Source organism: Microcaecilia unicolor, chromosome 1, assembly GCF_901765095.1.
Source record: "Microcaecilia unicolor chromosome 1, aMicUni1.1, whole genome shotgun sequence".
NCBI classification, from domain to species: Eukaryota; Metazoa; Chordata; class Amphibia; order Gymnophiona; family Siphonopidae; genus Microcaecilia; species Microcaecilia unicolor.
Window position 1 is genome coordinate 389513615 of NC_044031.1, and position 12617 is coordinate 389526231.

Sequence of the window (12617 nt, forward strand, 5' to 3'; positions counted from 1 at the left end):
GAGAGGAGGGTCGCTGGACATGGGTGGCTGCAGGGGGGGCAGGGGGTCGCTGGACATGGGTGGCTGCAGGGGGGCAGGGGAGAGAGGAGGGTCGCTGGACATAGGTGGCTGCAGGAGAGCCGAGGAAAACCTTGCTTGCGCCCGTTTCATTTGTGTCAGAAACGGGCCTTTTTTACTAGTTATATATATTTTTAAAATATTTTTTTTAAACAAAATGTTTTGGGGTGTATATTTGCACACATATAATATGTACTGCTATGATGTTGTTGGGTTAAGGTGATATGGTAATATAATGATAAAAATGGAAAGCTGAACAGGCTAAAAATGCATAAAAAAGAAATAAGAGTAATAAAAGTGAGATATACCGATAAATCCTCTGCTCAACGTCCCCTCAACTTTGGGTGCTAGGGAAGCACCAGTATAATAATGCTAAAAGTAAAATTTAAAACGCTAAAGGTCGCTGGACATGGGTGGCTGACTCTTTTGTGTTGGATGAGCCATCCTTACCCCTACTGTACTAGAACTGTTTTTCCACATTCATAGTGGTTCCTGTTCCTCCACCTCGGTGGTTTCTTTATCCCATCAACCAATTCTTTAATAGGCTACTTCCCTGGGAAAAGCATTGTTCTGCACATGGAAATGTTTTTGAAAAATACCTTTCCTGCATATATCTGGTATATATTATATAGATCATGATAATAATAATAATAATAATAAATGTAAACATGATAAACATAAACCATAAACATAATAAAAACCTTTCAAGTTGATATTCAAAAGGACATATCCTACAGTGAATGCCATTATATGGGTGCATCCTCTACCTGTGACTTTTCAGCTGCATTATCTGTGCAGTGCAGCTGGAACTTCTTACAGTCTGGTGAAGTACTGGTAGGTGTAAATGTGTATGTGTTTACCTATGGCAGTAATTCTCTATAGATCACCTAAAGTTAAGCAGTGGGATGATGCAATACTAGTGTGTCTGCAGTTATGCACCTAACTTTAGGCGCAAACACGCTAGCTCTGCACAGTGACTGGTATAAATGCTCACGCCTAACTGCTGTCAGTTATTATTTCCTTATTTATTTATTGGGATTTATTAACCGCCTTCATGAAGGGATTCATCCAAGGCAGTGTACAGCAGGTACAGTTTAACATTTATTAACAGCATAACAATAGAAAATAACCAAGAATAAACATAAATATAATAAACGAGGTAAACTTGAAAACAGTAAATTAAAACCTAATAATAACTCTACCATGAAACAGGATCAAAAATATACACATTTAACAGTACTGAAATTCAAATAACAGAGATATAATACGATGCAAGCAGAATAGTGATGGAATACCTAATAAATACACAATTAGAACATTCAAATATGATTGCTATGATACTAATGTTTTTTCTACAATACAGCTTACTATATAGCTGAGGGGCCAAGTGCAGATATATACATGGGGACAAGATACATGGTACAGAGTTACTTGGGATAAATAAATGGGTGGTTAAACTAAACGCAGGTTCTTTGTACAGTTAATCAAAATATAAGGAACAGGTCTAAGTTACAGTGTGTGTAGCAAGGTAGTGAAGTGGGCATAACTGCTAGTATTCTAGAACCTGCTGGGTCCGCTCCTATCCCATCCATCCAGGCCCCTCCCAGGCCCACCCCACCCCTTGCAGTTGTACGCTTCGAATTTTGCCACACAGTTTATAGAATACCAATTTAGGGTAGTTATGCATATAACTGCTAATTAGTGCCAATTTATACCAATTATAACCAATAATTAGTTAATGCCAATTAGCAGCTAATTATTAAATTAACATATGTATAAAACTGACAGTATCCAATACCTTGCACATGCAACTTTGTGTGCTACGCATGAAGTTATGTGTGTAGATTTATAGAATTAGGGACTCTCTAGATACTTGTGCATTTTATGTGTACATACACTGTAACTCCACCCCTGCTCCTCTCCCCAGGAAAACCTACTCCTGGCATGTGAACATAGACATCCATATACCAACAAACAATTTTATATAAGGCCATTTCTGTGTATTAAAAATTCCATATGCTGATACAGGGATTTTTTTAAATACATTTTTTTAATGCTATAGCTTCCCTCTTTCCCTTTAATAATTCCATTCTGGGAAATAGCTTGGCTGTGCTTGAGAGATGGATGAATATTAGCCATGTCCATTTCTACTTTAGGCTGCTATGCTGCTTTCCTCTGCAAAAGTGTTTGCAGAATTTGCAGCTATCCACCCACGTTGAAAACTGCCCCTCTTAAGAAGAAGCCATTTTGCGTTATTCTGACTAGTTCTGTAATCTGGAAAATGAGCAGGCTCTAATGCTAGTTCTAAGAAATGTGTTACAATTTTGTAGTTTCATTTAGCTTTTTCTAAGAAGGTACCAGTATACCATTTGCATATCACAGTTTTATGAGCAATGCTTCCCACTCAGTGACCTTTGATTTGAGAATTACAGCAACCAGAAATAGTAAATGTTTGTTGCAGTTGTAAAGAGGAAGGGGAAAGCAGACATCCCTTTAATGGAAAATAGTATGAGATCACTGTTGATTTATATGTACAGTGGCCACTAGTTTTACATAAATAATCCCACTTCTTCATTTACCACCAAAACCACATTTACAAAGGGCAAAGTCCAGACAGGCAAAGGCTTGTTCTGCATTGTCAATGGTGTGGATGATTAAAGTGTTGGTTCTGTCTTGTTATGCGTTCAGTTCTATAGTACATGAAACAACTTTCCCATATGATCAACTGAAAATCAACAATTTGTAAATCCTACCTCAGCTGGGCTAATTTTTGTTCTAATAATCGTTTCTATTCTAGATGTTGTATTCTTGCTGAAAACATTTTAATAGAAAAGCATACAGGAAATAAACTTGACTTGATTTTGTCAATTATGTTTTTTTAATGAGAAAATCTTTAAATTGGAGCAAAAAGTACACATTTGTCTGGTATTGATCAAACAGGTTGAAGATACTGTGCAAACATCTGCTACATTTGACATATATGTAGTGGATCTGTAAGTGGTTGGGCTGTGGGTCACCCTGGAGGCAGATACATAATCGATTTATAATGTCTGTGGCCAGATTTACTCTTCTCCCCTCTCAAATTTAATTTATGGCACACAAATTGAAAAGAGTTCCCCTCCAACAGTGAGCTCACTATAATAAATAGCAAAAAAAATATTACGCGCAGAACAGTAACAGGCAAAAAGGATCAATGGAGACTTGTCTGGCTGTAAGTAAAAGTCCCTTTAATAGGCAATCCAATATTTAGCCTATAGGTACAGTAAAAGAATGATGAAAAATAAAAGCTAATTGTCCATAGCATTGAAGGAAAATAGTTGCAACACTGATGATATCACTTCATTAAAAAACATGGAAAGGTATTCTTGGTGTAACATCACTCACTTCCAACTACTGCATCTTTCATACATAAAGCAGCAGCAGAGATGATAAAAGCAAACTTCTTGCTCCTTATGGTGGTTTATCAAAGTTTCTAAATTTACTCTTCCCAAAACAGTGGATAGAGCAGATTATAAATGTTTTTAAATAAAGAAATATTTGAAATCCTGTATCCTTTTTTCTCTCGTCTTGGATGATATGGTTATACTAGTAAAACAGGCCCCTTTCTGACACCAATGAAACAGGCGCTAGCAAGGTTTTCCTCGGAGTGTGTATGTTTGAGAGAGTATGTGTGAGATTGACTGGTTGTGTGAGAGAGAGAATGAATGTGCGAGTGTGTGTGTGTGACAGAGAGAGAGAGACTGCTGGGTGCGAGTGTGTCTCCTCTGTCCCCCCTCCAGCCACACAGCAATTCTACTTTTTCCCTTGCCCCCCTCCAGCCACCCACCGAGTCTCCTGTGTCCCCTGCCCCCCCCCCCTCCAGCCACCTAGCGATTCTCCTTTTTCCCTTGCCCCCCCTCCAGCCACCTAGCGATTCTCCTTTTTCCCTTGCCCCCTCCAGCCAACCAGTGAATCTCCTTTCTCCCCTGCCCCCCTCCAGCCACCCAGCGATTCTCCTTTTTCCCTTGCCCCCCTCCAGCCAACCAGCGAATCTCCTTTCTCCCCTGCCCCCCTCCAGCCACCCTGCCCCCCCTCCAGCCACCCAGCGATTGTCCTATCTCCCCCCCTCCAGCCACTCCTCCACTTTAATCAGCATATATTAAATTCCCCCCATGTGCTACAGAAAAGCACTGAGCACATCCAATATAATAAAACGCACCTCCAACGTTCTGAAGCCGTAGATCCGGAATGTTGCAGGAATGCTTCAAGGCTTGAAGGCTTCACTTTCTCGGCTTCAGAATGTTGGAGGTGCGTTTTATTATATAGGATGATAAGGATTATTGAACCTCCAGTATCTCTCTTAGGGACCAATCGAGAAAACTACCACAAGCCTAACTGTGAGGTTAACAAGCCGTCTAAGTGCTCCTTACTGACTGCAGGTTGCAGGAAGTGTCTCAGCCTGATGATGATTCATGCGGTAGACACCAGCATATTAAAATGGTTGGTAAGCAGGTTTTTTAGTAATACACAGTGATGTAAAGATGCGTTCTGATGTCTACCGCACCAGCACATTGCTAAAAAAAATATCGCCTGGTCTGAGACAAGGTATAGGACCCATCAACCTGACTGCTTGGCAGTTTTCTGCATCAGCCCCCACTGACATGAGACAACCTGAGCGCCAGCTGACTCCTTCCCCACGTGACCCGACCTTACTGCTGAAACCCCCTGATAAGATCCGACCAGACCACGTCCCTACCTGCCATCACAAGACCTGACCACCTCCCTCACTCCCCCACAACTGTACCTGACCCCTCCCTGAAGAGTAGCCGGCATGAGCCCTCCCCTGAAAATCCCTGGTAGTCTAGTGGCCCTCACCCCAATCCCCACATCCTTATTCCAGCATTTAAAAAAAAGGCATCCCTTCAACTGTTCCCTATCCCTGATATGTCCTGTCTGTCCTAACCCTTATCCCTTACTTGTCCTGTCTGTCTGTCATAATTAGATTGTAAGCTCTATCGAGCAGGGACTGTCTCTCCATGTTCAAGTGTGAAGCGCTGCGTACGTCTGGTAGCGCTATAGAAATTATAAGTAGTAGTGGTCTAGTGAACTCCCTCCCTCCCTTTTGCAACTCAAATCTGCTCAGATAGGAGGGGTGCCCACTCCTGCCTCCAGCACTGCCAGGATCCAAAATGGCAGTGCCTGACCCCTAGCGATGTATTACCCTGCACCCCCTAGGGATCAGTCTACCAAATAAGGCATTGCAATCATTTCAATGCAATGCACCGCTTGGGGGTCAGGTGCTGCCATTTTGGATCATAGCAGCATTGGAGGCAGGAGCGATTCGGTATCACTCCTACCAGACCAGATTTGAGCTGTGAGGGGCAGGTGTGAGCAGGTTCGGTGAGGGGTTGGGATCCAATAGACTCTCAGGGATGGTTTTTTTAAGTCAGGGTCAGGGTATGGTGAAAAGATCAGGGATAGGGCCACTAAACTAAGAAGGATTACCAGAAGGGGAAGGTGTCATATTAGCTACTCTACAGGGAGGGGTTGGGCCAGACCTTCTCATAGAAATATGGGTGGGGGTGGAGATCAGCTACCTTTGGGTCGGCGGGGGGAGGACCTAGAGCCAAAGCAGCCCCACAACTTATTTTTTTAATGTCATCCTTCTTGTGAATGCATGAACCAATCACCGCTCACACACCAACACAAAGGATGACATTTTACAATGAGCTGAAGAATACTGCAGTGATTTTAACATAGCAGTAATTTGATGCTCATCAATTACTACATCCTGTGGTAAAGTTTTTATGGGAACCATGTGTTAGAAGCCATGTGGCCAGCAGCCCTAATGCACAGATTTCTGCATCAGCCCCTTGGGTAGCAACAAGGTTACTGTGCTCTTATCCCAATGGTGTTTTTAGTTAATTCTCCTTTAGATGTTATTTGTGTTCCCTGAGTGCTAAAAGATTGCCTTATGAACAAGTTATGGATAAACTTTTGAATGAGTGAGTTATTCACTGATACTTGAGATACTTGGCACTCACGAGTTTCAGTGCTTCGGCCTGCCCCAGTATATCCCAGGATGTACCGGGCAGGAGCTGGGCACTGCCATTTTAGAAGCGGACGGGCCTGAGATATGAGGCAGTCCTCCTGCCTCCTACAAAGATATAGGAGAAAGAAATGGGGGGGGGGGGGATCCTCTACACCACCAGGGCTAGTGGTCACCAGGGCCTTCTGGGTCAGGTCAGGAGTCTACCGGACCACCATGGCTGGGGTCGGGAAGTTTTTTAAGGTCTTGGGGGGGGGGGGGGGGGGATCGGGTCAAGGATCAAACTGGGGTCTGCTGGACTACCAGGGAAAGTTTTGGGGGTGGTGGGGGTCCATGCATTGTGAGTGCCTACTTTATGGGGAGCAGTCTTCTTGCACTGTATAGTGCAAGCAGACTGCTCCCCATAAGGAGAGGTCCAGACTTTCTGTAAAATTTTGCTCGTTAAAGGTAGGTGCTCAGGTCTGTGCATTGCTATGAATGCTCATTTTAATACTAATAAGCTCATTGTAATGCATTTGCATAGGGTTGTCGGTAGCTGCTACAGGGAACTGTAAAAGGGACACAAAACTGTTTTGTGCATTAAACACTAAATAATGTTTGCTTTAGATGCTACAACTTGTCTAAAGCAAAAGTTGCAAGCACAGTAAGCTTTGTGCATTGGGCCCTTAGTCCACAGACCAGACTCTGGTATGCCCCAGGTGGGGTTCACCACTTAATACTCTACATCCTTCTTAGCTGGACTTCCACTAGGAGAAAAGACATGGTTTCTCTCTTGTTCTTAGATTTTATAGTTCTCTCCAAAAGCTTCAGGCTCTCTGAATGTGCATCTTAACTGTTATATTTTGATTGACACCTCTTCTCTGGAGCAGGGGCCATAATGACAAAACATTGTTACATATACATTCAGGTAAAGTCTTTGGGTCTGATATTCAAAGTGAGTGAGTTGTGTTGAATACATAATTATCTTAGTCCTTGAAATTTGGCTCTTATACAGATAAATTTGAGCCATTTAACTTGCTAAGGGCCAAAATTACTAAGCTGGAGGAGTGGCCTAGTGGTTAGGGTGGTGGACTTTGGTCCTGAGGAACTGAGTTCAATTCCCACTTCAGGCACAGGCAGCTCCTTGTGACTCTGGGCAAGTCACTTAACCCTCCATTGCCCCATGTAAGCCCCATTGAGCCTGCCAAGAGTGGGAAAGCATGAGGTACAAATGTAACAAAAAAAAAAAAAAGCTGTGGTAAAATGTGCTATTTTACTGCAGCAAAGTTTACAATGCCATTCACTAACCTGTGGTACCTCAGAGCTCAGGTTAGTGAATGGAACAAAAAGTTTAAATTTGCATTGCCGTAAATGGGAATAATGTGTATTCCTAGTTGCTGCAATGCAAAGATAGCAGCCCCTAGTCATGCCTGTATCTTTTAAAGGGCCAAGCTGGCGCATTACAAAAACACATCCATTCCTGATCCCTTTCTCAAAGATCCCCCCAGCCCACTTTCACTGTAACCTATTCTCCCCACTCCCAATCCCTCTGCAAACTCTATCCAACCCTGATTGCATTACTAAATTACGCCACATCTCCCCCCCCCAAAGTACCTTCTGAGGGTCTCTTTGATGATTAGTTTGGGGGAGGCAGGTGCAATCTTTAGATGCTTCTGCCCTGGCAGCTGCTGGCTTCAAAAAGGGAGCTTCAACCCCCTTCTCCCCCCAGGGCCGCCAAGAGGGGGGGCAGGGGGGACAAAATTCCCCGGGCCCGGGCCTCCAAGGGGGGCCGGCGCCGGGGTCAGGCCACCGGTGCTGCAGTTCCTGGTCTCACCTGCCTGCCTCCTCAGCTCCGGGTCCCCTGCTTTCGAAGCGGCAAACACAGATCGCCTCCCTTCCAGCCTACCCTCCCTGTGTCCCGCCCTCGTGGAAACCAGAAGTTACATCAGACGAGGGCGGAACACAGGGAGGGAAGGCCAGAAAAGAGGCGATCTGCGACTGCCGCCTTGAATGCAGGGGGCCCGGAGCCATGGAGGCAGGCAGGTGAGACCGCGGACTGCAGCGGCAGGAGGAGCGATGGGGGGCGGCAGCAATGGGGGGGGGCGGAGGCGGGGCGGAGGCGGGGCGGCCTTGCCCCAGGCCTGGCCGAGTCTCTCAGCGGCCCTGTCCCCCCCCATGTGGTCTTGCAATACTGCTGCCATAGGGTTGCAAAATAAGGGAGTGCTACAGTTTAACCGATTTCAAGATGTCTCACTTTAAGTCCATATTAATGGAATGGGGGAGCAGAAAAAAGGACATTTCAAAAAAGCACATTTAAATCATAACAAACTAAGCAGTGTTGGAATAAACTTAATTATGTCCCAACCTGAACAAGTGCAGGACATAGAAACATCATCATAATCACTTATTTTTACAAAAATATCTAATTAAATATGGTCAACGGAAGGAAGTGACGTCACCCACGAAGATGGCGGTCTAGCGCTTTCGCTCCTGCTCATCGCAGCATAAAGAGCACAAGGTCTCCCGACAGGGGCAGCACCGCTGCAGATTTTTGATCCCCGGAGACAGCTAAAAAGCGGGTGCACCGAGACATGACGAGCACGCAAGCGGAACTAAGCCAATTCGGCTTTAAAAGCGGAACATCGGCGAACCGCGAGGCAGGAGCAGGCGACCCTCCCCCACACGCCGGAAAACCAACGGACGAGGCAACCCAGAACAGCCCATGTCTCTTCGGGGAGGAACCGGAGCCGACAGCGGTGGACCCCCTAGCGGAGTTGAAAGAATGGCTGCAAGAGATTCGAACGGATGTAAAAGCGGTCCGGGAGGAATTGGAGACGCTGGGATCCGACCTCCGAGGTGAAATTAGAGATCTGGGAGGTCGCGTGGAAGAGGTGGAAACCCGGATAGAAGAACATTCTGAGGAGCTTGGGGCCCTGGATCGGGCGGTCACAGATGTTCGTCTGGGCCAGCAACAACTGACAGATAAGTTGGAGGACTTGGAGAATAGAAGTCGACGGCACAATCTACGCTTCAGGGGTGTACCTGAAACCCCGGAATACACTGACTGTGAAGTAGTGGTCCAGAAAGTGGTGAGCGCCATCTTGGAAGAGGCGGGAACTCCGCTGGGGGCTGAGGGAGTAGGCCTAGAGCGCTCTCACAGGTCCCTGGGCCCAGGGAGAAACAATCTACCCCGCGATATTATTGCCTGCTTTCAAGACTACAAGCTGAAAGAGCGGGTGCTCCAGGCGGCAAGACGCCTCCAAAGTTTCAAATGGGACACATACCCAATAGAAATCTATCAGGATTTGGCGGCTGCTACCTTAAAACGCCGAGCGGAGCTGAAACCAGTTACAAGGCGGATGCAGGAACTTGGTATCCGATACCGCTGGAAACACCCTTTTGCTCTAGTATTTTACAAAGATGGACGGATGCATCAGGTGAGATCACTGGCTGAAGCTCGAGCAGTGTTACCAGAGGCACAGCAGGAAGCTCCCGCGGAGACCTTCGGGAGAGTTAGTAAGAACAAGACCCAGACGCCCCACTCGAAGTGGCAGCGGGTGGGCAAAGGACACAAGCGCTTACAACGCCAGCAATCTGCTGGTCACCTTACATGACTGCGGGTAAGGGGGGCCAATGCTATGCTAATGTATGTCGGGCGGAGACCCGACATTTGTTCAGAGGTAACAGCCTTTTAGATCTTGTCAGTTAAGTTCACAATGGTTTGGATAATTGTTGGCGGGAGACCTGTAATGAAGTTATAAAGTTATAATACTGCGGTGAAGGGGGAGGGGAGACGATTCCTCCACTAGATACTTCTTCATACATGAGGGAGGATCAAGGTGCAGTTGGGGGAGGAGGGTGGGTGGGAGGGGGGGAACATTTGGAGGGGGGTTACAGGGTAGGGGTTTGAATAGCAGCGTGGCATGGGTGGATGATAAAAGACACAAATGTGCAGGGGTGGGCTCTGGGCGCCTGAAGATGATGAAGGGATGCAAGATGTAACACTGGCGCTCCTGAATGTCAGAGGCTTAAATGTGCCTATGAAGCGGCAGCTTCTGTTTAGGGAGCTAACTCGCTTAAAAATAGACATAGCCCTGATACAGGAGACCCATTTAAAGAAGCAATATGAGGGGTTGTGCAAACATCGCCAGTATCCACATATTTTCTATGCATCAAACACACTGGGCTCTAAAAGCAAGGGGGTCATGGTGGCACTCAATGATTCTCGCCCATGGCAGTTTCAAAAGGTCATTAGGGACAAGGGTGGTCGATTTCTCTTGATAACTATGCAACTGGGGACACAAAAATACACTATACTGAATGTATATGGGCCCAACAAAGATCATGGGGAATTTTTCCAGCACCTAGACCGGGTACTGTTGACACACGGGGAGGGGAATTTACTAGTAGGTGGTGATTTTAATATTACCCCTGATCCACAGTTGGACAATTCCTCTCCATCAGTAAAATATGCCCGCCGGGGACGAGAGGCACTCCAAACTTTTTTGGCTAGATGGCACTTGGGGGATACCTGGAGGCAGGCTCACCCCACCCAACGAGATTACATATATTTCTCCTCGGTCCACAACTCGTTTTCTCGTATTGATTTTTGGCTGGGGGATACGACTGTCACGGGAAATATCAGGGACCAGCGCATTGAGCCACGTACGTGGTCGGACCATAGTCCGGTAATTCTTGTGCTGAGGACCTCAGAGAGGTGACAGACTGCTCCACAGTGGAGGCTGGATGATGCGTTGCTGGCTGAGGTGACTCAGGTGCTCCAATTTGAAAGGCTTATTAAAGAATATTTCCAATTTAATGACAACGGGGAGGTCTCACCAGGGGTGCTTTGGGAGGGCTTCAAGGCAGTCATGAGGGGCCACTTTATTGCGTTAAAAGCTCATATCCGCAGAGAAAAAACCCAGGCAGAGGAAACTGGACGTAGGAGACTAGCGCAGGTGGAGAAATTAATTTTCAGGCAGGGCCTGGGAGTCCCCGCACAAAATCTACTAGACCAAGCTCATAAGCTTAGACAAGAGATTTGCGAGCTTCAGTTGGCAGACATCTCAGAGCAGCTACAAAGGGCACGCCAATCACATTTTGAGTTTGGCAATAAAACCAGTAGGCTCTTAGCATATAAATTAAAACAACAGGCACTTAGAACGCATGTTCTCCGTTTAAAAGATGAAAAAGGTGATTGTACCACAGATCCGGGGTCCATACAAGCAATCTTCAAGCGTTATTATGAGAAACTTTATACCCCGGACATTAATCCAGAGGAGGGGGAGATCACTGCTTTCTTAGATCGGGTTCATCTGCCAATTCTTACGGAAGGCGCACAAGCTAGGCTCTCCAGGCCAATTGAGCTAGAGGAGGTAATACGTGCTATTAAAGAGCTGGCGCCCAGCAAGGCCCCAGGTCCCGACGGGTTTACTAACAAGTTCTACAAAACCTTTGGATCTCTCGTGGCTCCTGTGCTGCGGAGGGTATTTAATGACCTAGGCAGGAGAGGATCTCTGCCAGAGACTTGGCATCTAGCGAATATTATAGTTTTGCCCAAACCAGGCAGGGATCCCCAGTTGAGCAGCTCTTATAGGCCTATCTCCCTATTGGGGGTGGACTATAAAATTTTCACCTCTATATTGGCAGCTCGCCTGCAGCAGTACCTCCCACAGTTAATTCACGAAGATCAAGTGGGCTTTGTACGGGAGCGTCAGACGTTTGATAATATCCGCTAATCTCAAGAAACTCCCACTTTGTATAATCTCCCTAGATGCAGAAAAGGCATTCGACAGGGTGCATTGGCCATTCTTATTTGCAACCTTGAAGAGAGCAGGTATTTCAGGGGACTATCTGCATTGGCTATCCCTGTTGTATAGGGCACCCGCAGCATCGGTTAGGGTCAATGGGAGTCAGTCATCCACATTCCTACTGGGACGAGGAACACGACAGGGCTGTGCCCTGTCGCCTCTCCTCTTCGCCTTGGCGGTGGAACCATTAGCAGCATACATTAGATGACACCCGGATATCAGGGGATTGAGGTTGGGACCAATAGAGACTCGGATTTTGTTGTTTGCTGATGATATTCTTCTCACACTAACAGACCCCGTCAAGTCACTTCCAATTGTAGGGGCGGCCCTGCGGGATTATGGCTGGGTGGCTGGATTTAAAGTCAACATGGAAAAATCAGAAGCCTTAAATATTACTATACCAGCAGATCAAGTGGAGGAGATGCAAGCTCACCTTCCCTATCGATGGGCGCCTAAATCAATTAAATACCTAGGAGTAAATATAACGAAACGGTGGGAGGGCCTCTATGAGGCCAACTTCCCAGGAAAAATATGGGAGCTTTTTCTGGAGCTGGATAAATGGGAGGGCTTAACAATTTCGTGGATGGGATGGATTAGTGCGGTTAAAATGATTTTACTGCCCAAAATATTATATTTATTCATAGCGCTACCTATCCGAAAAATTCTTCAGAGGCCTGCAGCGGAGAGTTTTCTCCTTCATTTGGAACCGGAAGCCACCACGGGTGCGTAGGTCAGTAATGCAT